The 26441-nt window shown below is 41.3% G+C and overlaps 1 protein-coding gene across 1 annotated transcript in view; it reads left to right on the top strand.

Annotated features, from left to right (window-relative positions):
• Positions 1-5363: 5363 nt before the first annotated feature.
• The window catches only part of LOC115202850 (tetraspanin-4), a 105733-nt gene continuing 84655 nt past the window's right edge, over positions 5364-26441 (top strand). Inside the window, exon 1 of the mRNA XM_029766926.1 lies at positions 5364-5751. The gene's annotated coding sequence lies outside the window, so the exon portion shown is untranslated. The remainder of the gene's footprint in view (positions 5752-26441) is intronic.

Below are 26441 nucleotides of genomic sequence, written 5' to 3' on the forward strand. Positions count from 1 at the left end.
GATATGGATTTATTGACCAAAGGTGTAATGATTGAACTTGGTAATTTTGCCAAAGAAGTATGTGGAGTTTACAAGCAAATTGTCATTGATGTCGTAAAGCACAATTTTGATCATGAGTTGCCTATTAAGAAAACCAAGCTGTCTACATATATTATTGCAAAGTTGAGACTAGTTGTTAAGAAAATGACATGCATGGTGCATAAAAAGAGACCTCCGTATTTAAAGGAAATATTCTCACTGGGGGTTGGTGTCACGACTTCCGCCAAAGTCGGGCCCTCTCCTTGTTCGGGCGGCGTTCCGCGGTCGACGTCACCGGTCTTCTAGCCATCGCCGCTCCACCTTTCATTTTCCATTTGTTTTGTCTTGGTTTTCCGCACACCTGGTTCACATTCCCTAATCAGACTAAATGTATATTACCCTCTGTTGCTCCTATGTCTGTGTGCGGAATTGTTTGTTTGTTACGTGTGGTTCGCATCAGGCTGGTTTGCACCGGGTATGTGTTTGACCCGTGTGTTTTGTTTATTGTACCGTTTGTGTACTTTGGGTGTTATCGCTGTTTTCCTTCGGCATGAATAAAGTGCGCCTGTTATCACCCATCTCTGCTCTCCTGCACCTGACTTACCTTCAACCAGTTGCGCACATCGTGACAGTTGGCACAAGACAGAAACCTGCAGTGATTTACAGTAAAATGCAGGTCATTAACTCAATCAACTCAATTGTATGGAAATATCAAGGACTGAAAAAAGTAACAGAAAGAAGACAATTAGATTTGAGAAGGAAAAGGGGAGAAAGAGCCACTTGCAAAGCAAGAGAAATTAAGGCAGAGAAATTTCATAGAGCTCGACAAGTAGACCTAGTTCTTCAGTCTGTGAAGAAATAGACCATCTCCAACGAGAGTGAACTCACAAAGGTCCTGGTCAGCAACATTAAACAGGCAAATGTGATGCCCTTTGCAGAGAAAGTGGTGAAAAACTGCTACCCCTTGTGCAAAAAAGTAGGTGTGGAACTTGATGTGAAATCCAAACCGGCATCCAAAACAAAACTTGACTCACAGTTACTGACTAATGTTGTAATGTATGAGGTTCATAAGTTTGCAAAAAATACAAAAAGGGGATATACTGGATGTATACTGTCTATGATATTCTGGATTATAATTTTAATCTAGATTTGCAAATAAAATAAAAACGCTGTCAACTTGCCATAAATATTTAATCTAAACTGAAACAAATGGCTAAACGGAAACATGTCACAAATTAAGAATTTTAAAAGTAAGTGTTTATAATACCTCTTGTGGCTATAGAATGCAAGAAAAAAGAAGCTACTCCACCTGCAAGATTGTCAAAAAGATTGGATTCGAATAGGATACAAGAGGCAAATGATACAGAGGAGAAGATGGTTAGCAAGATCGGTTTGAAATATCTGGTCGTTGATGCAGGAACTGTATGGTCTCTGTATGCTGAAGAGACCATCTCTATCGAAACAGATGAAACAGTCAAGCTTGGCCAGGATAATAGACCCACTGACTTCTGCTTAAAGGTATTGGGACTGGTTCTGAAAAGAAATTTGAACAAATCCTCGCTGAATACAGATCAGACATCCTACCACTGATAGTTGAGAAACATGTTGCCTTTAGTTCCACTGAGAAGACAATGATGTCCCTTGTAAGTCAAGCTATTCTGTGGATTACAATGGATTGATGGCTCAGTTCATTCACCAGGCAAAAACGACTCTTGTACTTTGGGAAAATATGATTTTAGGAGATAAAGAAGTAGGAGTCCATAGCTCCCCTAACATTGGGACAACAGAGTTGGAGTCTGGAACAGTGTGTTTGGTGAATTATGTGTGTGATGCTGTGCAAGAGCTTGGATGGGCAGAGGACGGTCAGCTCGTTGCGTTCCAAACCTTTTTGACCAGCAAAAGAGAATTTGATGAAGTTCCATTGTCTCTATCCATTGGACACAGAATTGATGGCCTGTTTCATAATTATGCTGGGGTGTATAGCATCCATGATGATTTGGTTGAGTTTACCAGTACGTACGGAGCTGAGAGTAGTTTGCTGACTTGGAGGTTCAACAGTTCAAGGCCGGATGCAGAGCTCTGGGTCTGGTGTCCAAGCTTATCATTGATCCTCTCTGGAGAGCCTTGACTTTGAAGGGAAATGTGTTGGAGACGGAAGAAAGATACCAAACCCTTGTTACCAAGCTCAAGGAATGGCAGGAAGATGGGAGAGACCTTGTTGAAGGAAATGCATGCTTGTTTGATGACATTGAGGTACCCAAGAACCTTGTGTTTGACAGGCTTACCATGTGGTCAGACACAGACTTTTTTGAGTCGACTGTTCAGATTGTTGAGTTGATCCAAGACAGTTTTCTGAAGGTATGCTGTATGATGCTTCCAGTCGATCTAGATCTCCTGTCAAAGAAAATGTATCGATTTAGGAAGGATTTGGCAATATTCGATCAATTAGAAAAAGCTAAGTCAAATGCAGTCAGTATTGCCATTGAAGGCATGGACATGTGCAAGAAGAATCACACTTGGGAATGGCTGTCCTTTTTGGATGAACCAAAAATTGGGTCAATGATGAAAGCATCCCAGACAGTGTAGGCAAAGGAAGAAGAAAAGCTCACTGCCACACCTGCAGAAGAATGGAAATTGTAAAGGAATGGACATGACAGACAGGATGAATGAGTCTTTTTTTATTTGTTTGTTATTTATTTATCTACTAATTAACTACTAATGAACCACAGTACAGAACATTAAATAACATGGCATTGCATAGACAGCTCTTTCAAAAAATGTGCATGAATATGTTTTTCTTTCTAGCACCTTAGCTTTTGTGTTCAGACTGGTGAAAGATAAATAGCAATGCAACCTCAGACAAGAGTTCAGACAAGAAGAGATGCAAGTTTAATATAGTTACATTACATACCTATTTTATGATCTACTGTATAGCCTAATGATGTTCAAACGTAGTGGCAGTAAGTGTTGAACGTCGAATAACGCTTGTCCATTTAGTACCACATGTAGTTGGGAATGTGAATGGTTCCACGTGCTTACCTGTTTTTATATTGTTTTAAAATCCAATACAGAGGTATTTCACGAAGTGTGCTGTCAGGAAAAGTGCTGGGGCTTAGTCTCAATAATTTGTAGATTCCCTTGGCCTTCTATTCACTTTTGATGCCTGGTCTTGTTTTTGAAAAGACTAATTGAATGAAAAAAAGAAAATGATCATTTTGAAAGGAGACCAGTCAATATTTAGTGTTGTTAGCTTATTTCTGGACATTTTTTCCCCTCACTTTTTTTGTATGAACATTTAATTTCCTACTTGAACGATCAACTTAAATAGAAACAAGATGGAGAGCAAAGCTCTGAAAGTGGTCAACTTTCTTTTCCACTGTCAAAATGAGAGAATCAATCTTTATTTACATTTTTTATGATTTTTTTTTAATCATATTTTGGTCATCCATTTTTGAGAGCTTGTTTATCTCTATATTTTTGTTGGAGATAAAGATGTTTTCATTAGGACAAATGCACAGTGGACTGCAGTGCTTTTCTATTTGCTGCAGCATTCAACCGTGCACATTACTGTAGACTTCTTGTCACTGTATCAGACTAAGCAGAGGTGATTTGATGTTGAAATGTTGAAGTTGAAATGGTGCTGGAATGGTGATAGTGGAGGCAGCTCCTGTTTTCTTCGCGACTTGCTGTAACTCTCTGTGGTTCAAAATCAATAGTTGTTTAGTGGTCCGAAAATGTCAAAAACTTAAACTTGCTTGACCATTCTGTAGGTCATGTACCTGTTCGTTACTGTACGTGCAATATGCTTTGTGGACTTCACTGGAAAGAGGTTGCTATCTGGTTTTGTGATAAAACAAAGGTGTGGTATAAGAATTGATTCTGCCACGGTTTCTTCTTATTGTCTCTGCTGTAGGCCTATATATCACAGTCGCAAGGCATATGAATTAACAGGTTATAGAGCAAACAACACAATTATCACAACACATAGGTTGTAATATGGGGGGCTTGACTTCCCCAGTGATTTTACCCACGCACCTCTACTGCCCAATAGAAACTCTCATTGTGACGGTTGGACTAATGATTGCACCCTGGTAGTGGTGGTATTGAATGTGTCACTGTCTGCCACCTTGATTACTCAAAATTCTTTCGACCTGTCTACCTACGTTGTAAACTTTCATTCATGGGCTAGGTTGTAGCAACCTCATGATGGGTACAGGGAAAATGAAGTAGCCTAAACCTATCAATGTTACATTGAGCTGGGCAAATGAATGACAGTCATCCAACATGCTGTAATAGAAATAAGGCCATGCTCATAAAAAATTTAAAATAAATCATCCTCCCTCATTTTAAACGGCACCGACCACCACTGAGGTGATTTGCATTGTGGCCAATGTAATGGGTGGAGTAAAAGGCCAGCAACACTCCGTATTATTATTGAAATGAAACCATATATAGAGTCTAGCTACCATATATAGAGCTACTGAGTATTCCCCACCCCACTTTTTTTACATCGGCACAAAGAATAGTTTTTCATGTACAGTGCTGTATTTGTATCATATACTGTCCAGGCACCTCATTTGACCACAGTAAAAGCCCAGCAACACTTCCTATGACTTAGTTTTTTTGTTCAAACTAATCTGATTTGTATTCTAGGGACTCTAGTGAGTAGACTGGACCCGAGTTTTATAGACACACAATCTATTGTTTTTCCTGTACAGTGCAATTTGTTTGTGCAATACAACAAATAGACAGACTTTTCATAAACATTACATTTCAAAATCTCATCCTTTAACAACAGCACCAGTAAATAAACACGAATCATACAATGCAAATAATGATTTATTTAAAAAATAATTAATTGCATATTTTTTTACCAGTAGGCTTTTATTATGCCATGATCACACCTACAGTTTTATTGCACAAAATGCTACACAGCATCATCTGGATATGTGTGCAACAAAAGTTGAACATTCAACTTCTGCTACCATTTCTGTCTTCACATACAGTTTGACACATATGTTCGATAAATCCAACGTACGCACCACAGAGAACGCAATGTAACTGCCTCTGCAAAGCAATGATGCAAGACAAACGCAGAGTTCCATCAGAAATGAATGTATTTCTGGTCGAACCAAAATGCAAAACACTGTCGGTGTGATACGAGGCGTAAGGGGGATACGGGTGTGTTCATACAGGAACCAATGGGATGCAATAGCATACACATGGCGTTTACAGCGTACTTTTATTTTGGAGGCTAAATCCAAAAACCGGAAGTATTAATGGTGATCCAGCTAGTGTTGCTAGCACGACGGTAATCAACACTTCCTGGAACTGCGTCGAGAACCACAGAGTAAAACAGGGGAACAGAAATGGTGTTACCGACACCTTCTGTACTGGAGAAGGAGTGCATGTGAACTGATTGAAATGTACTATTGCGGAGCTCCATAAACGTGTTCGCCCAAAGGGAATTCAAATGTGTAGGCTACTATTTCTACAGTACTGATATATTTTAAAGCGGTTCTAGTTTTACAACGGGAACCTCACGCACGAGAGAGAGACAACTAGAGAGAGAGAGAGAGAGAGAGAGAGAGAGAGAGAGAGAGACAACGAGAGAGAGAGAGAGAGAGAGAGAGAGAGAGAGAGACAACGAGAGAGAGAGAGAGAGAGACTGAAAGTTAGCCTACTCACCGAGTATCCTACAGGGAGGACCATTATTGACGTGAAAAGATAGAGGTAAGTCTACATTTCCCTGGCAATATAGCTATTTTCAGCCAATTTACAGATTACAGACCTAGCTAACATACTAATTGATGCTAATGTGCTGGGCAAACTATGTTAATTTTATATTTTCTGACACACACACATACAATAACTATTTATTATTATGACTGCAGCTTTAGTACTTTTTGGGAAGAGTTTTGGATACATGGTCATGGCAACAAGCAATTTCTTATCCTCATGGCAACATCTTCAAAATCACACCAATATTCCTTAGGAGAGTTAGCATTATAGTGGTATCTTTCCTTCACATAGTCTACTTAGGGCTACTAATTTACTAAGTCAATATTTATCCAATTCCATAGCAACCACGTGATGATTAAAATTTATTTCATGTATTTTTTTATTTTCAAATCAAAATCAAATCACATGTTATTTGTCACATGTGCTGAATACAACAAGTGTAGAGTGCTTACTTACAAGCCCTTAACCAACAATGCAGTTTTAAGAAAATATTTAGCAAAAAAAACAAAAACACAATCAAATAACAATAATGAGGCTATAATATACAGTGGGTACCTGTGGAGTGAGGAACAAGAACGGGTGTCAGAGAGAAACTTTCCCCTGGTTCCAGATAAAAGACAGAAATAAACTTTCCCTAGAGAATAACATTTCAGAATTCCAAGCATTCCTGGAGCTGTTCCCTCCCTTGTATTGGCTTTCCTTCTTTTGGAAGAGGAACATTGAGCCTCACTGACTGCCCAACTCATACCCACAGATAAAGGCAGGCTGATCAGCCCTACAGTACAATTTCATCATAGGACAAGAATACTTTATGTGGTCTTACAGGCTGGTATAGGAACGTAGGATTTTTTTCTATTACAAAGGTGTTAACTTCAATCTCTACAGTGCATTCGGAAAGTATTCAGACCCCTTGACTTTTTCCACATCTTGTTACGTTACAGCCTTATTCTAAAATTGATTTAAAAAAAAACAATCCTCATCAATCTACACACAACACCCCATAATGACAAAGTGAAAACAGATTTTTAGATTTGTTTTCAAACGAATTAAAAATTTAAAAAACAGAAATACCTTATTTATATAAGTATTCAGACCATTTGCTATGAGACTCTAAATTAAGGTCAGGTGCATCCTATTTCCATTGATCCTCCTTGAGATGTTCCTACAACTTGATTGGAGTCCACCGGTGGTAAATTCAATCGATTTGATTTGTTTAGTGTGTCCCTTTCCATCATTTGGAAAGGCACACACCTGTTTATATAAGGTCCTACAGTTGACAGTGCATGTCAGAGCAAAAACCAAGCCATGAGGTTGAAGGAATTGTCCATAGAGCTCTGAGACAGGATTTTGTCGAGGCACAGATCTGGGGATGGGTACCAAAACATTTCTGCAGCATTGAAGGTCCCGAAGAACACTGGCCTCCATCATTTTTAAATGGAAGAAGTTTGGAACCACCAAGACTCGTTCTAGAGTTGGCCGTCCATCAAACTGAGCAATCGAGGGAGAAGGAGGTGACCATCGGGTTCTTGGTCAGGGAGGTGACCAAGAACCCGATGGTCACTCTGACAGAGCTCCAGAGTTCCTCTGTGGCGATGGGAGAACCTTCCAGAAGGACAACCATCTCTGCAGCACTCCACCAATCAGGCCTTTATGGTGGCCAGACGGAAGCCACTCCTCAGTAAAAGGCACGTGACAGCCCGCTTGGAATGCCAAGCATCACGTTTGGAGGAAACCTGGAACCATCCCTACGGTGAAGCATAGAGGTGGCAGCATCATGCTGTGCGGATGTTTTTCAGCGGCAGGGACTAGGAGACTAGGCAGAATTGAGGGAAAGAAAGTACAAAAAGTTCCTTGATGAAAACCTTCTCCAGAGCGCTCAGGACCTCAGACTGGGGCGAAGGTTCACCTTCCAACAGGACAATGACCCTAAGCACACAGCCAACACACGGCTTCGCGACAAGTCTCTGAGTGGCCCAGCCAGGACTTAAACCCGATCGAACATCTCTGGAGTGACCTGAAAATAGCTGTGCAGCGACACTCCCCATCCAACCTGACAGAGCTTGAGAGGGTCTGAAGAGAAGAATGGGAAAACTCCCCACCTACAGGTGTGCCAAGCTTGTAGCGTCATACCCAAGAATACTGTAATCATTGCCAACAAAGTACAAAAATGTCTAAAAACATTTTTTTGCTTTGTCATTATGGGGTATTGTGTGTAGATTGATGAGGGGGAAAAAAACTATTTAATCAATTTTAGAATAAGTCAGTAATGTAACAAAATGTCTAAAAAGTCAAGGGGTCTGAATACTTTCCGAATGCACTGTATGTTTTGACCAAACAACTGAGGACCATCAAAGTGACTTGTCATTCAAATCAATGTAATTCTTGTTGTTGATGTTGTATATTGCAGCAATGTGCTTAAGAATGTGTTGGTGTTATACCAATGCCGAGCTTAGTAAACGTAGTGAGAGCGCAGACACAGCCTCCTCCATATGCGCTCCCACGCTTCAACAGGCCAATGCGGATGAACTGATGAACTCTGACTTCGCAGTTGGCTGTAGCCCACTGTTTACATTGACTTGCACAAGCCGAGAGCAAATGGAACAGGCGTACCCCAAGTTTGGGCTTTTATATTTAGCCGTGTTTTTCCTGTTGTGTTCACTAACAAGGCCAAGGTTTAGCGGAGGGAGTGTTTATGTTTTACTCCTGCAGCTGATGTTTTTTTTGTCCCTGAGAGTTTGGTGTGCGACTTGTGGCTCCCTCTTGGTGTGCCAGCATTCTGGTCGGGATAATTATCACAAACACTGGGTCCACTGAGAGTGGACATACCAACCCAACTCTGTATAGTGTGTGTGTGTGTGTGTGTGTGTGTGTGTGTGTGTGTGTGTGTGTGTGTGTGTGTGTGTGTGTGTGTGTGTGTGTGTGTGAGTGTGTGTGAAAGAGAAATAGAAGGTCTTAATAAATAATACATGTTTTGTATCATCAATTGCACACGAGGTCCAACCGAAACTTGACTTCTGCTTTCAACCGAACCCCTCTGAATTGGAGAGGTGCGGGGGGGCTTCCACATTGGGCGCCCGGGGAGCTGTTGTTGTGGGGGGTTAACTGCCTTGCTCAAGAGTAGAACGACAGATGTTTCACCTTGGGGATTCAAACTAGCAACCTTTTGGTTACTGGCCCAACACTCTAACCACTAGGCTAAAGATTGTAGAGCGTTTGTCTGTGTGCATACATGTGTGTGTGTGTGTGTGTGTGTGTGTGTGTGTGTGTGTGTGTGTGTGTGTGTGTGTGTGTGTGTGTGTGTGTGTGTGTGTGTGTGTGTGTGTGTGTGTGTGTGTGTGTGTGTGTGTGTGTGTGTGTGTGTGTGTGTGGTAAAAGCCCGTGTAGTGAGTGTGTGTGTGTGTGTGTGTATTCCTGGACAATGCACAGAGAAGCCCTTTTAAGTGGAAGGAAAGATTTGTACATACAGGTGCTGCCTTCTAAATGGAAAATATAAAGGGTGTGGGAGAGGGAGAGGGAAATGTACAACTAGCACTAGACAGGCACTGTACTGCATACATACACTTCACAAAATGTACCATTGTGCCTCTTGTCAGGTTGGTTGTGAGATCAGATGCAGATGTGATCAAGGCCATGTTGGACCGATTTTGAAGTGTCTTTTGTTTGTTTGCTATTGTGTGGGAGAGTGCTGACGTTAAGTGGAGGGAAAAACCAAATGCCTCAACCACACACTCTTCCTCCCTCTCAGTCTCACCAACACACCCTTAACACAACAATAACAACATCTGTCTCTTGTTCAGTCTCTCTTCTTTCACTCTCTATCTCTTGTTCAGTCTCTCTTCTTTCACTCTCTGTCTCTGGTTCAGTCTCTCTTCTTTCACTCTCTCTCTCTGGTTCAGTCTCTCTTCTTTCACTCTCTCTCTCTGGTTCAGTCTCTCTTCTTTCACTCTCTCTCTCTGGTTCAGTCTTCTCTCTCTCTCTCTCTCTCTCTCTGGTTCAGTCTCGCTTCTTTCTTTCTCTCTCTCTCTGTCTCTCTCGTTTTCAATTATATTTATTTTGTATTTCAGTGAGACTACATTGATTTACTCTTTGCTGCATTTCGAACTCTGTTGTCCAGAATGTCATGAATGAATGGTGGTTTGCCAACCATTCTGTGGGAAGTTCCCTCAAAATGAGTACACTTTGCAATCGAAGGCTCATTAATATTTTGATGGTTTACATGGGGCTATTTAGACCTCTGGAGAGTGACAGGGTATCAAGAGCTTATCTTGATACCCTGTAATCTGGCAGGGTAGTGTGATTGAGTGCTTGTAAAGATGGCGGCTTCATTCAGTCCACAACTCAATACTCCTATGGTAAAACTCTGTCACACATGAATGTGTAATCAGCTGACTGAGGAGATTTCTTGCATATCTGATCGATTTGATAAGGTGGTATTGTGTATACTGTGATAATGCTCTTATGCTATATTGTATAGCGTCTTTAATGAGCAAAAAGCTCTTTACTGTATGACATTAAGTATTATAACACTGAAAAAGCCTAACACGCTGCTGTGAATTTGAGGGATTGAGCCAGGAGCTGGACTTGAACCAGGGACCTCATGCATGTCAGCACAATCCACAAGCACTTTGTTGAAGAGCCTGCTCTTGATAGTCAGCAGGCCGCAGAGTGCTGTATTTAGCGACATGGTTGCTGCATTATCTATTTATTGCAAATAAGTCCTTTTTAAAGACTCATTTTCCACTCCCCTTTTCACCTCATCCTCCCCGCTGCTCTCCAGTTCGCAAATATTATAAATACAGCTGAAGTGTCACAGTGCAGCTAATATGACACTTCCTCATTGAACAAATATCCATTCCAGTTCAGGGTGTTTGATGTAATTATATCTTCAATTAGCTCCCAGTGTCTGTCGCACGTCGTTGGCATATAAGCATATTATACTGAACAAAAATATAAACACAACATGCAACAATTTCAAAGATTTTACTGAGTTCATAGAAGGAAATCAGTCAATTTAAATCATTTCATTAGGTCCTAATCTGTGGATTTCACATAACTTGGCAGGGGCGCAGCCATGGGTGGGCCTGGGAGGGTATAGGCCCAACCACGTGGTAGCCAGGCCCAGCCAATCAGGATTCGTTTTTTGTAGAAGCACCATTTAGGCGATTACAGTTTTGAGTCATTATGGGTATGTCTGTATCAGCTTTGCACATCTGGATTGGGGGATATTCTCCCATATTTCCATGCAGATTTTCTTAAAATCTGTTAAATTAAATGGGGAGCTGCCGTGAACAGCAATCTTCAAGTCTTTCCACATATTTTCAATGGGATTCAAGTCTGGGCTTTGGCTGGGCCAATTAAGGGATTTCACATTCTTGTTTTGAAGCCATTCCAGCATTGCTTTGGCTGTGTGCTTGGGGTCATTGTCCTGTTGGTTCTTATCAAGGATTTGCCTGTATTTGGCACCATTCATTGTTCCCTCTCTCCTTACCAGTCTCACAGTCCCTGCCACTGAAAAGCATCCCCATAGCATGATGCTGCCACCACCATGCTTCATGGTAGGGACGGTGTTCGACGGGTGATGAGCTGTGCCTGGTTTTCTACAGACATAGCGCTTTGCATTCAGGCCAAAGAGTTACATTTTTGTCTTATCAGACCACAGAGTCTTTTGCCTTATGCGCTCAGATGCTTTCACTTGCCTTTTTGCAAACTCTAGGTGTGCTGTCATGTGTCTTTTTCTCAGGAGTGGCTTCCGTATGGCCACTTTCCCATAAAGCCCAGATTAGTGAAGTGCTGTAGAGACTGTTGTCCGTCTGGCAGGTTCTCCATCTCAGCCAAGGAACTCTGTTGTTCTGGCAGAGTGGTCATTGGGTTCTTGGTCACCTCCCTGACCAAGGTCCTTCTTGCCTGGTTGCTCAGTTTGGTTGGATGGCCAGCTCTAGTCAGAGTCTGGGTAGATCCATACTTTTTCCATTGCCCAATGACGGAGACCACTGTGCTCTTGGAAACTTTCAACACTAGACATTGTTTTATACCCTTCCCCAGATATATGCCTCATCTCAGAGATCTACGGACAGTTCCTTGGACTTTGTGGTATAGTTTCTGCTCTGACATGCACTGTCAACTGTGGCACCCTATAGACAGGCGTGTTTCTTTCTAAATCATGTCCAAACAATTGAATTGGCCACAAGTGGACTCCTATCAAGTTGTAGTGACATCTCAAGGATGATCAAAGGAAATTGGATGCACCTGAGGTCAATTTGGAGTGTCATAGCAAAGGGGTGTGAATACTTATGTAAATGAAATGCAGTCTGTCATCTGGGGCTGAATTCCAAATGGCCCAGGCACACAAGGAAGATACAACGGACAATTCCCAAGGATCAGTCAACCCATCCCCCCTCTAAGGGGCCAAAATATATATCTCTCTCTACAGTATCCAGAGGACCGATTTAATGTGATATAATAATTCTACAGCAGCCATGTCTGGTATCTATCTAAACTTGTCCTCTGAGGATAACTTTTATTCCATCCAATATGGATGTAGGATCTCTATGGTAACTTGTATCTGTACCGGTGGAACTCTAAATTACTCTATACAAAGGGATTTTATTGTCTTCTTAGGAATTCTGTCTTATTTACGTTGGTCTCATCCCGCCACACAAGCCTTTATATGCTGTGACACCCTGTGGAGATTGGGCCTGGGTGTTCAGGTTACTGTAAACTTGGTATCCTTTGATTGGCCTTCAGATGTTAAAAATCGTTTGACCTTCAGATGTTATAAATGGAATGAAACACCTTTGTTCTGTCTCTTATACTATATCTAGTCCACGGAGGAAGGTTGTATGATCAATTCTAATTTCCTAGGCCTCTGGCCTAGTGGGGATCTCTTTGTTCATGCTTTGTCTTGTCAGTTAACCTTAGGATCTACAGTGCATTTGGAAAGTATTCAGACCCCTTGACTTTTTCCACATGTTGTTAGGTTACAGCCTTATTCTAAAATCAATTACATTAAAAAAAAATCATCAATCTACACACTGTACCCTATAATGACAAATCAAAAACAGGTTTTTATGAAAAAAATTCAAATGTATAAAAATAAATACCTTATTTACATAAGTATTCAGACCTTTTGCTATGAGACTCAAAATTGAGCTCAGGTGCATGCTAATTCCATTGATCATCCTTAAGATGTTTCTACAACATGAGTGGAGTCCACCTGTGGTAAATTCAATTGATTGGACATGATTTGGAAAGGCACACACCTGTCTATAAGGTCCCACAGTTGACAGTGCATGTCAGAGAAAAAACCAAGCCATGAATGAGGTTGAAGGAATTGTCCATAGAGCTCCGAGACAGGATTGTGTCGAGGCACAGATCTGGGGAAGGGTACCAAAAAATGTATGCAGCATTGAAGGTTCCCAAGAACACAGTGGTCTCAATCATTCTTAAATGGAAGAAGTTTGGAACCAGCAAGATTCTTCCTAGAGCTAGCCGCCCGGCCAAACTGAGCAATTAGGGGAGAAGGGCCTTGGTCAGGGAGGTGACCGAGAACCCGATGGTCACTCTGACAGAGATCCAGAGTTCCTCTGTGCATGGGAGAACCTTCCAGAAGGACAACCAGCAGTATACTTGCTTTGATATTCGTTTCTCATGACCATTCCTTGATCTTAGTCAGCTAAACGCATAATACTTGATTACACATGGTTTTTCTAGAATGTTAAATTTGGTCAGCTATTCAGTTTAATAGACTTTGTTGACATACACGTTACATAGTCTTATCATTTAATTTTTAAAATGTTACCTTTATTTTAACTAGGCAAGTCAGTTAAGAACAAATTGTTATTGACAATGACGGCCTAGGAACAGTGGGTTAACTGCCTTGTTCAGAGGCAGAACGACATATTTTTTACCTTGTCAACTCGTAGGTCGCATGTGAGGTATACAGTGCCTTCAGAAAGTATTCATACCCCTCGACTTATTCCACGTTGTTGTTTTACAGCCTCAATACAAAATTGATTAAATAGTGACTTAGTAGTGACTTAGTAGTGTGTGTCTACAGTACATTTTCATATGGGTGGCCCCAGTGGGACTCAAACCCACAATCATAACTCAGCAAGTGCCATGCTTTTCCAACTGAGCCACACCAGACTCCATGTAGGCTACATGCAGATCACCCGTCATGGATTGGTGTTTTATCTTGCGAAGTTGCTAGATGGTGATTTGCTGTCTTCAGAGAGGTAAATAGAGATCCATGGTTGAACAAATAAGCACACTAACACAACAAATCAATCAACCAAATGGAAACTTATGTAAATGTATTTGCTTCTATTAGTTTCACCCCTAACAAGGTCTTCCATTATATCATTAGCATGCATGGTCCGCCACACCACAGTCTACAGTGACTCGCTCTCTCATTGAGAAGTTCACAAGGTGCTGTTTAACTTGCTCAGCCCGGGTTTAGTTGCCATGGCAACTAATCTGTTGGAAATCGGGAAGAGTGTGTTGATGCTGAAGCTTCCCTTATCTCTGCTTTTCTTTCAAAAATACATTCCGGGTAAAGTTTGCGACACGGTTCACACAGCCATAGATTTTCCTAGATCAAGTATTCCCTCTGTTTTAAAAAAAAATTGTGAGCCTGATCAGAGTCCCAGGGCACAGTCTCTCATTCCTCCTTGTTCTCTCTCTCCTACTCTGACTCTATCTATCTACCTCTGTCTACTGCTTACTCTCAGTACCTCTCCTGCTCTCTCTGTCTACCGTTCTCTCTCTAACTTTCAGTCTCTCTCTTTCCCTCTCTCTCTCTGCTATGTGTTATACAGTATATGTGTTCTCAATTGTTTTCCGAACATTTAATACATTAGCCTGATTCGATATTGTTAATCTGCAGTAGTTGACTGACTCTCATTGTTTTTTTTTGTGTGCAGTTGAATTACTCTTCCTGGTGTCTTTTGGAGAGAGTGAAGATGCAATTAGGGATAATGACATGCCGGCTGTCAAGCGTTCCTACGCTAGGAGAGGGAGGCAGGGGACGTTATTTATGAAACAGACACATATATTTTGTGCTCACTCTGGCATTGTTTACTTCCTGGGTGACAGTGGTGTTATGGCTACTTTGATTTAAAAGCTGAATGAGGCCACAAAGGACTTACTGCATCAGCAGGTTTGACACTGTTGGGATATAGTGTACCATTTCTGTGAACGTGCGGTGTTTAAATTGACCACCAGTGGGAAAGATAGTCAAACAGAAGTGTGTCTCGCCTCGTCTAAACATTGTCAAGAAACATCATGGTAGTGTGTGTGAATGAACTAGTCTGAGGGATTGTATGTTTGGTAGTTATTTAGTGTTTTGCCCTTTTTGTCATTACATCAACTACTGGAGTTGGTTCCCTTGTCCCACAATTACCCTCTTGTCGATCTCATTCCCCAAACATAAATAGGTGTTCTACTCTACACTCCCCCTCTTTTCTCGCCTACTTTCATTTCCATATGTGCTCCAGTTTTCTTTCCTGCTATTTCTTTTCACCAGTCACCAGAACATTAGCATAAGTCAAATAGATATGCAGAAAAAAGAAAAAAATAGACCGACCAGAGAAATAAGCCAATTGGGACGTATTATGACTATCGATATTCTGTTGTAGCAAACTGTCTGCCGATTAAATAAGTTGTCCATCCTCCCCACCTCTCCCAGCCACCACTGTTGTGTAGGCCTACTGTTTAACATCTTTGTTTTTGAGTCATGTTGGACAGCAATGTCCTGGGAAATGTTCTTGTTACTTACAACCTCATGCTAATCACATTAGCCTATGTTAGCTCAACCGTCCCGCGCGGTTTTAAGTAACAAGAAGATTTCCCAGGACATAGACATATCTGATATGGGCAGAAAGCTTAAATTCTTGTTAATCTAACTGCACTGTCCAATTTACAGTAGCTATTGCAGTGAAATAATACCATGCTGTTATTTGAGGAGAGTGCACAGTTATGAACTTGAAAATGTATTAATAAACCAATTAGGCACATTTGGGCAGTCTTGATACAACATTTTGAACAGAAATGCAATGGTTCATTGGATCAGTCTTAAACTGTGCACATACACTGCTGCCATCTAGTGGACTAAATCTAAATTGCGCCTAACCTGGAAAATAACATTTTGGCCTTTCTCTTGCATTTCAAAGATGATAGAGAAAAAAACCACCAAAAAAACACATTTTTTTTCTTTGTAAACTCAGCAAAAAAAGAAACGTCCTCTCACTGTCAAGTGCATTTATTTTCAGCAAACTTAACATATTTGAATGAACATAACAAGATTCAACAACTGAGACATAAACTGAACAAGTTCCAAAGGCATGTGACTAACAGAAATGGAATAATGTGTCCCTGAACAATGGGGGGGTCAAAATCAAAAGTAACAGTCAGTATCCGGTGTGGCCACCAGCTGCATTACGTACTGCAGTGCATCTCCTCCTCATGGACTGCACCAGATTTGCCAGTTCTTGCTGTGAGATGTTACCCCACCCTTCCACCAAGGCACCTGCAAGTTCCCGGACATTTCTGGGGGGGAATGGCCCTAGCCCTCACCCTCCGGTCCAACAGGTCCCAGACATGCCAAATGGGATTATGATCCGGGCTCTTCGCAGGTCATGGCAGAACACTGACATTCCTGTTTTGCAGGAAATTATGCACAGAACGAGCAGTATGGCTGGTGTCATTGTCATGCTGGAGGGTCATGTCAGGATGAGCCTGCAGGAAGGGTACCACATGAGGGGGGAGGATGTCTTCCCTGTAACGCACAGCATTGAGATTGTCTGCAATGACAACAAGCTCAGTCCGATGATGCTGTGACACACTGCCTCAGACCATGATGGACCCTCCACCTCCAAATCGATCCCGCCCCAGAGTACAGGCCTCGGTGTAACGCTCATTCCTTTCGATGATAAACGTGAATCCGACCATCACCCCTGGTGAGACAAAACCGCGACTCGTCAGTGAAGAGCACTTTTTGCCAGCCCTGTCTGGTCCAGTGATGGTGGGTTTGTGCCCATAGGCGACGTTGCCGGTGATATCTGGTGAGGACCTGCCTTACAACAGGCCTACAAGCCCTCAGTCCAGCCTCTCTCAGCCTATTGCAGACAGTCTGAGCACTGATGGAGGGATTGTGCGTTCCTGGTGTAATTCGGGCAGTTGTTGTTGCCATCCTGTACCTGTCCCGCAGGTGTGATGTTTGGATGTACTGATCCTGTGCAGGTGTTGTTACACGTGGTCTGCCACTGCGAGGACGATCAGCTGTCCGTCCTGTCTCCCTGTAGCACTGTCTTACACGGGACCCAAACCGGCTGCGCGCCATTGTGCATAAATGGATTTTGCGACACGCAGGTTAAACGACACGTTCACGTTCACGACACGCAGGTTAAAATATCAAAACAAACTCTGAACCAATTACATTAATTTGGGGACAGGTCGAAAAGCATTAAACATTTATGGCAATTTAGCTAGCTAGCTTGCACTTGCTAGCTAATTTGGCCTATTTAGCTAGCTTGCTGTTGCTAGCTAATTGTCCTGGGATATAAACATTGAGTTGTTATTTTACCTGAAATGCACAAGGTCCTCTACTCCGACAATTAATCCACTCACAAAACGGTCAACTGAATCGTTTCTAGACATCTCTCCTCCTTCCAGGCTTTTTCTTCTCTGGACTTTCATAAATTAGGTGCATTACCGCCACCGACCTCATTCGTCTTTCAGTCACCCACATTTATTTTGCAACTACAGCGGTGTAGTCAGGGTATTAGGCGTCTCACAGTATGGACATTGCACTTTATTGCCCTGGCCACATCTGTGGTCCTCATGCCTCCTTGCAGCATGCCTAAGGCATGTTCACGCAGATGAACAGGGACCCTGGGCATATTTCTTTTGCTGTTTTTTAGAATCAGTAGAAAGGCCTCTTTAGTGTCCTAAGTTTTCATAACTGTGACCTTAATTGCCTACCGTCTGTAAGCTGTTAGTGTCTTAACGACCGCTCCACAGGTACATGTTCATTCATAGTTTATGGTTAATTGAACAAGCATGAGAAACAGTGTTAAAACCCTTTACAATGAAGATCTGTGAAGTTATTTGGATTTTTACGAATTATCTTTGAAAGACAGGGTCTTGAGAAAGGGATGTTTCTTTTTTTGCTGAGTTTATTATCTTTTTCCAGATCTAATGTGTTATATTCTCCTACATTAATTTCACATTTCTACAAACTTCAAAGTGTTTCCTTTCAAATGGTATCAATAATATGCATATCCTTGCTTCAGGTTCTGAGCTACAGGCAGTTAGATTTGGGTATGTCATTTTAGGCGAAAATTGAAAAAAGAGAGGGTTTTTAATGCAACTCAGGTTGTGAAGATATGAGTTATCTCACAAGCTATAGACCTGCCGTGCAGAGGTAAGATCAATGTTGGACTCACCACTTTTTTGTATTATTTCAAACTGAATCACACTCTTTTATATCATATGAAAATATATGCCATTTAGCAGATGCTTTTATCCAAAGCGACATACATTCATACGTGCATAATTTTTATTTTTACGGGTAAAGACAACATGACTGAAATGGTACTATATGTTTATTGGAAAAGATGTGTGGAGGAGTGGCCCACAATCTGTTGGAGTGCTTATCTCTCTATATTACTAAAAGTTACATATAAAAAATAAAAAATGCCCTTATGTTGATGACTTTTTTTCAAATCCAATCAGTTTTCCATGTTGATTGAACATCATCACATTAACTTTTCTTTTTTTGGGGGGGACACACTTTAATTCAACCTTTTTTTTTGCCCAGTGGGAAGTGTATTTGATTGTCTTCTGTGAGTAACTTTTTCGGACTCCTTTGAGTTAGTCTATTTTGTTATATATTTTTTTTAAGCGAGCTAAATTGCAAACACTCGCTAACTGAAGTGAACATAATTAGGGCTGGAATCTATCAGACCACTACTGCGAAACAAACATGATGTGTGTTTCGACCAGTCAGTCTGTTAGGAAATGTGGGGGAGCATATGCAGAGAACTATAATATAATTCCTACATTTTCAAACATGAATTACTTACCATCCGGTGTGTTTCAACTAGTAAACACGATCGTCCGGGTTACGGCACCAGAACACTTTTATGTTCCCACAGCGGGGAACATAAAATGTTCCCACATGACTAATTATATTTCTACGATTATTAATTCTATATGGTGAGAACCTCAGAGGAACTCTGCATTTCCCACTTAACAGTTTTAACTCAATGTCTCTAAGCTTGCACTGATTATAATGAGGCCAGCTTTACCACAGTTGAGCTACACCTGCAGTGAGAGTTTGATTGAATTCTACACTCTTAGATAAAGAAAGGGGCTCTCGACAACCTAATGGGTTCTTTGGCTGTCCCAATAGAAGAACCCTTTGAAGAACCCATTTTTGGTTCCAAGTAGAACCCTTTTCACAAATGAACCAAGAGAAGCAAAAAGGGTTCTCCTATATTCTGAGTGTGTAGCCCTATGCCATTCGCCATGTTGTTTGGCCTTAGCTCACCAGCAACACTGTCTGCATCAGGAAAGGCTTTCTAAGCTAGTAGCTACCGTAATCAAACAACAGCATATTGGTTCTCATTCTTTATACTGCCAGGTTAAGTGGATGATTATGTACCCTTGGGAACCGGGAATCCATTACACGTGAATGCAAGACAGATATGAGGCAGTAATGTGTTTGCGTCTGCTGAACTATCTAGTGCAATCTAACGTGGAGAGGGTAATGAGGAATGATCCTTTGGAAAGAAATGGCTTTGGTTATAATCAAAGACGAAGCAACGCACGTAACTGATATGCACACACACACACAACTGCCCGCTGACCTGACCCGACATGCGCCCCCAATACTCTCTGTCTTAATCTGCATTTACCACTCTCTTTCACCAGTGTCACTTTCCCACTTTCCTTGCTTCCCTCTTAATCAAGTTCCCTGGCTGTCGCCTACACCTGTCAGAGAAAGCTAGTGACGAGATTACTCATACTGCGATTTCAGTCCCTTCACCGTTATTCACCTGCTATACTCTGTTAACGCCATGATGTAAGTGAGCCCAGTGGCTTGTGTAGGTGTGTGTGGGGCTGTATGCATGCTTAGATGTGTGCTAGGTGCGTTCTGAATTGGCTTTCTGCATTTGTGTAAGATCCCTTTCATACTAAGATGTTTTTTCTGCCAACTTTACCATACCGCCAACTTTTCCTTATATCTGAAAGGTATTGCCGGGATCAAAGCTGAAACTTTTATTTCGACCTAACAACCTAGTAATCATCTGAATACTTCCCATCTGAAACAGTTAGAAAAAGTTTGTGCATATATTGATTGACGGCCTTTATGTGATGTTTTGGTCTGCAACAAGGGTTTTCGGGCTGTTCGTGCACACACAATTTTTTTCTCGCGGCAAGCCGAAGTAGGTACGTCCATTCGTTGGTGATTGGTCAACAGTAGGGATTATTCACCAAACATTTTAGTTAGATGTAAAATTACGCGACTAAAATCTCCTTGGCAAAAACGTCAAAATTAATAGTATGAAACATAGCCTTAATGCTGAGGTGGCATTGGCACGCACTATGCTCTTAAATGGTCTCTTGATGGTTGCTACGCAGCACCAGTTAACCATCCTCCTGCCAGTTCTAAACTTTGTCAAGCATGTCATGTCTCACTGCATAGCCCACCACTAAGCATGCACTGTTTTCTTAACCCCAACTGGATGGATCCATAAAGAATTACAGTGGGAATAAATATCACCGAATGGCAAAAATATTGGAATAAAGTAGGCTATTGAAATTCAAGGCATGTATCAAATTGTTGCTTACTGAACCTCCCGAAGTCATCCAAGCAATAGTGTGGTCAACTAGATGATGATTTCAGCACCGTTTTAATTGGGACAGATCCATCGTGCTGCTTTGAGACAAGCATGGGGACTGAATCTCCATTTTCATGTTGGTTAGGCTACAGTTACGCTGGGGAAATGCTAGCTAAGTTGAGGTGAGTGCTGCTCATGATCATCTTGTCTAGTTGGCTCATCTACTTGAACATTTTGCCAGCATGTTATGTAGTTTAACAAGTGGATTATTTTACTCTTCAGGCGCTTAGTAGCCTAGGCCTACTCCTGACCAAAAGCCTGAGACCACTGACTTGTCTCAATCAATGTGAGTTTGTTTCACTGAATCTCTGTCTGTATAGGCTATTTGGTTCATTGGTTTCTGGCTGGGCAAAAAATGGTTTCTGGTTGGGCTCCCGAGTGGCGCAGCGGTCTGAGGCACTGCATCTCAGTGCTAGAGGCATCACTACAGACCCTGGTTTGATTCCAGGCTGTATCACAACCGGCTGTGATTGGGAGTCCCATAGGGCGACGAACAATTGGCCCACTGTCGTCCGGGTTAGGGTTTGGCCGGGGTAGGCCGTCATTGTAAATAAGAATTTGTTCTTAACTGACTTGCCCAGTTAAATAAAGGTTAAATAAATAAAAAAAACAAGTGGAGGTGGTGTAGCTCATCTATTCGTTTGTTCATCTATCACTGCTCAGAGACTTTCAGCATGCAATAATGTAGCCCAAATCAAGTTTAGGCCTTTTATTTTGCTCGATCGCACATAGGCATCTACACAAGCCCGCGGAGGTTGAAATATTAACTCCAGAGTCCCATGCTTTTGAAAATAGGATTGCTATTATTTTCTATCAGTATCATGATGAAGATACTCTCAATGTAAGACCGTACGCCTGCTCCCTAACAAAGTGGGTAGGAAAAAGATGAGACATGGGCTTTTTATCACTTTTTTTATATGAAAGCTGTTCCACACCTTCCCGTGACACAAGGTGCATTTTATTCTGTTATGTTCCATTACATTCTTACTACAAAATATGTGTGTTCTGTGATCGAGGTAGGTGTGCCTTGTCTGTTTTAATGAACAAAATAATGAACTATTGATTTCATTCATTTGAACGTAACATAATTCAATTCAAAATATACTATGCTATTGTTTTAAAAATACATTTTATTAGTCTTGTAATGTTTCCTAGGACCCACCTAAACAAATTAATAATGGATTTATTACAATGAACACCCACCCACATCTGCTCACCACTACTACCACTTGTCACAGGCATACACACGGGAGGTATAAAAGGTGTATGCAGGCAAGAATGTAGTAAAAATGGGCCTGTTTGTAAGGGGGTCATATAAACATTGCCCAATTTTTTTTTATAGGCAAAATACCATAAATCCTATGTAAAAGCAGTATAAGTGTGTGCGTGTGTGTGTGTGTGTGTCAGGTGTCTGTCTGTGTGCATGTGTGTGGGGGGGAAGGATCTATGAGTGTGCGTATGTTTGCTAGATGGATTATGTGCTGCAATCCTTACACCCTGTCCTCAAAAGGGATTTTCTCCCCTAATCTCATCTAATTCCTCTGGAGACAATGGCTGCAGGATTAGACTTGCGATGAGCCAACACCTCCCCGAACCCCAGTTTTGTGTCTCTGTGTCAGTCTCACATACACCTCTACCCCGTCTCAACACCCATTCATTACAAACTCACTCATTCTCAATAATGTTCGTAATCTGCATGTGCTGATGCATAAAGAAAGCATTCCTCGACTCTGCATAGAAATTGAGTGGAGAAGATTATTATCATATAACAGGGAAATAAATCTGACGTTGGTGAATATGGATTAGGCTCATAACATCACTGAGAGATCTGACAGATATGCATACATCCTGATTATGGCGGGTGAAGAGGTTTTCACAGGGGCTGTTAGAAGGTGTGACGAGATCAGCATCAGGCTGGCAGCTTTTGACACTGTCCCCGGGCTGGGAAGTGTGATGGATGGATGGCAGGTGCCCTCTCACATATCACTATAGTTTATTTAGGGCCGAGACCGATGTTCTGTTTTGATGTTTGTTTCACTATTAGCTGTAATTAAGATGAGATAATAGACAATGTGCTCACTTACAAATTATTCTTTAAAAAAAGTTGGGTGCTGGATCCACGTTTGTAAAATTTAGTGCAGTGCATGGTTTCCTGCAGTGTGAGTTTGATTGAATACCACCCAGTGTTGATATACAGTTGAAGTTGGAAGTTTACATAGACTTAGGTTGGAGTCATTAAAACTCGTTTTTCAACAACTCCACAAATTTCTTGTTAACAAACTATAGTTTTGGCAAGTCGGTAAGGACATGTACTTTGTGCATGACACAAGTAATCTTTCCAACAATTGTTTGCAGACAGATTATTTCACTTCTAATTCACTGTATCACAATTCCAGTGGGTCAGAAGTTTACATACACTAAGTTGACTGTGCTTTAAACAGCTTGGAAAATTCCAGAAAATGATGTCATGGCTTTAGAAGCTTCTGATAGGCTAATTGACATTATTTGAGTCAATTGGAGGTGTACCTGTGGATGTATTTCAAGGCCTACCTTCAAACTCAGGTTCTCTTTGCTTGACATCATGGGAAAATCTAAATAAATCAGTCAAGACCTCAGAAAAACAATTGTAGACCTCTACAAGTCTGGTTCATCCTTGAGAGCAATTTCCAAACGCCTGAAGGTACCATGTTCATCTGTACAAACAATAGTACGCAAGTATAAACTCCAAGGGACCACGCAGCCGCCATACCGCTCAGGAAGGAGACACATTCTGTCTCCTAGAGATGAACGTACTTTGGTGTGAAAAGTGCAAATCAATCCCAGAACAACAGCAAAGGACCTTGTGAAGATACTGGAGGAAACAGGTAGAAAAGTATCTATATCCACAGTAAAATGAGTCCTATATCTACATAACCTGAAAGGCCGCTCAGCAAGGAAGAAGCCACTGCTCCAAAACCATCATAACAAAGCCAGACTATGGTTTGCAACCTTACATGGCGACAAAGATCGCACTTTGTGGAGAAATGTCCTCTGGTCTGATGAAACAAAAATAGAACTGTTGGGCCATAATGACCATCGTTATGTTTGGAGGAAAAAGGGGGAGGCTTGCAAGCCGATGAACACCATCCCAACCGTGAAGCACGGGGGTGGCAGAATCATGTTGTGGGGGTGCTTTGCTGCAGGAGGGACTGGTGCACTTCACAAAATTGATGGCATCATGAGGAAGGAAAATTATGTGGATATATTGAAGAAACATTTCAAGACATGAGTCAGGATGCTTGGTCGCAAATGGGTCTTCCAAATGGATAATGACCCTAAGCATACTTCCGAAGTTGTGACAAAATGGCTTAAGGACAGCAAAGTCATTGTATTGGAGTGGCCATCACAAAGCCCTTGACCTCAATCCTATAGAAAATTTGTGGGCAGAACTGAAAAAGTGTGTGTGAGCAAGGAGGCCTAGAAACCTGACTCAGTTACACCAGCAATGTCGGGTGAATTTTGGCCCATTCCTCCTAACTTATTGTGGGAAGCTTGTGGAAGGCTACCCGAAACGTTTGACCCAAGTTAAACAATGAATTTAAAGGCAATGCTACCAAATACTAATTGAGTGTATGTAAACTTCTGACCCACTGGGAATGTGATGAAAGAAATAAAAGCTGAAATAAATAATTCTCTCTACTATTATTCTGACATTTCACATTCTTTAAATAAAGTGGTGATCCTAACTAACCTAAGACTAGGATTAAATGTCAGGAATTGTAACGGCCGTCGTCAGAAAGAGACCAAGGTGCAGCGGAGGATGTGTTCATCATAAAGGATTTAATGAATCGCATGAACACTACAAAATAAACAAAACGACCAGCAACAGTTCTGTCCGGTTACACACTAAACAGAAAACAATCACCCACAAACCCCAAAGGAAAAACAGGCTGCCTATGTATGACTCCCAATCAGCAACAACGAACTACAGCTGTTCCTGATTGAGAGCCACACACGGCCAACCAAAGAAACAAACCAACATAGAAAAATAAACATAGAACGCCCACCCATGTAACACCCTGGCCTAACCAAAATAGAGAACTAAAAACCCCTCTCTATGGGCAGGGCGTTACAGGAATTGTGAAAAACTGATTTTAAATGTATTTGGTAAACTTCCGACTTCAACTGTAAGTGTGGACTGTGTGGAACTGTGTTTAGATACACACTGCCTGGTATGACTGCAAAGCAAATACAAATAAATTCTATGGAGGCTGTGTGTGTGTAGCCTTTGTGGTAGATTTGATGAATTATTAAAGTTTCATTTCCTTTTGTCGTTTCACACTAGGAGAGGTAATCTACCATTGCTCTTCAGAGGGGCACAAATATAGATGTCAACCGTTGTTTTTCTCTTGGTTTCTTTTACTGGGTTCGCACAGCGTTTGGTATCTGGTAATTGTACTGATCTCCGCTGTGTGGAAAGTCAACATTTTCCCCTGTCTCCTTCCAAAATAAAACCCTTGGATCTTCGTCCAATTAACATTTTCCACTACATGGGACTCACCATATTTTTTTTGTGCAGCTGAAAAACAGAGGCAATGGAAAAATAATATGTAGTAAAATAAATGAATCTTTGATGGAAAATTTGGACATTTTAAGGACATCTTTTGGCCAGTTTGAAGGAATTAACTACATCGTCGTATTTTTTATTTTTTTAATCCTTCAACCAACCTATACTCCAGTCATGATCCACCACTGGGTCTCCGACCCACAGTTTGGGACCACTAATCTATATCCTATTGAGACAGTCCTGCTCTCAATATTCAAGCGTTGATCATTAACATTGATCTAGCCTGCCGTTGACTTGGCCTCAGCATGAAAGTATTGATGTCACTCCACAACCATTATCATTAGTTCACTTCACAAAATAATAACTCCACGTCCCAGCGGTATAGACTACTCCTCCTCTATTAAAGAGTCCTTGTCTAGGACGTAGGGGGTCTGCTAGTCTATGATGACTACATAAGAATGTAGCCTCAGTCTTTTCCCCTACTTTAAGAATATTGTATTTCCTGGTCATTTAGTCTGTTTATTGAAGGTGGCTTCTAACGTATAGCCCATTTAACCACCTGCTGAGCCTCAGGGTTTCACTGTAAACTGTAAACGAGCCAACTGACCGACTAAGCCACATGTATAATAGGCTGGTACTCATTCATTCTCTGTGGGTCTGAAATAAAGCCAAGCCTACAATAGCAAGGTTATAGAGGTAGGACATTAATGTGTCTGTATGTGTATAGTATTTACGTTAAATTATCCATATTGTTGTCTAAATATGTTTTATGTATTTTCCCCAAATGTACAAAAGAGGTCAGTTTGCCCCTTCTCACCTGGACCAGCCTCCACTGCTATTTTAATGTATCATTCAATTGTGTTAATGTAGTTTATCATTGCTTGCTTTTGTATTTGAGATGGTGCTACCAGGCATGGTTCTCTAAGCCTGTAGAAGAGAGATTGTGCTGTAAACCTGATGGCCTGATAGGCATATCTACAGGGAACTGTGCTACATTCCAGGACGTTTATGCCTTCCTTATTTTGTATGTTCAGCAATATGTGAGGATTATGGAAAATCATTTTGAATAGGTATATTATACAGTATAAGATAGAGCTTTAAATCAACACAAACTCTATTTTTAGATGATCCACACAATTACCAAACATCAATAGCAAGCAATAAACAATTATAGGCTTATCGGTAACTCGCTGCCTTGCAGTCTAACATGTGCATGCATCTAAGAACAAACT

Source organism: Salmo trutta, chromosome 12 (genome assembly GCF_901001165.1).
Source record: "Salmo trutta chromosome 12, fSalTru1.1, whole genome shotgun sequence".
Classification (NCBI taxonomy): Eukaryota; Metazoa; Chordata; class Actinopteri; order Salmoniformes; family Salmonidae; genus Salmo; species Salmo trutta.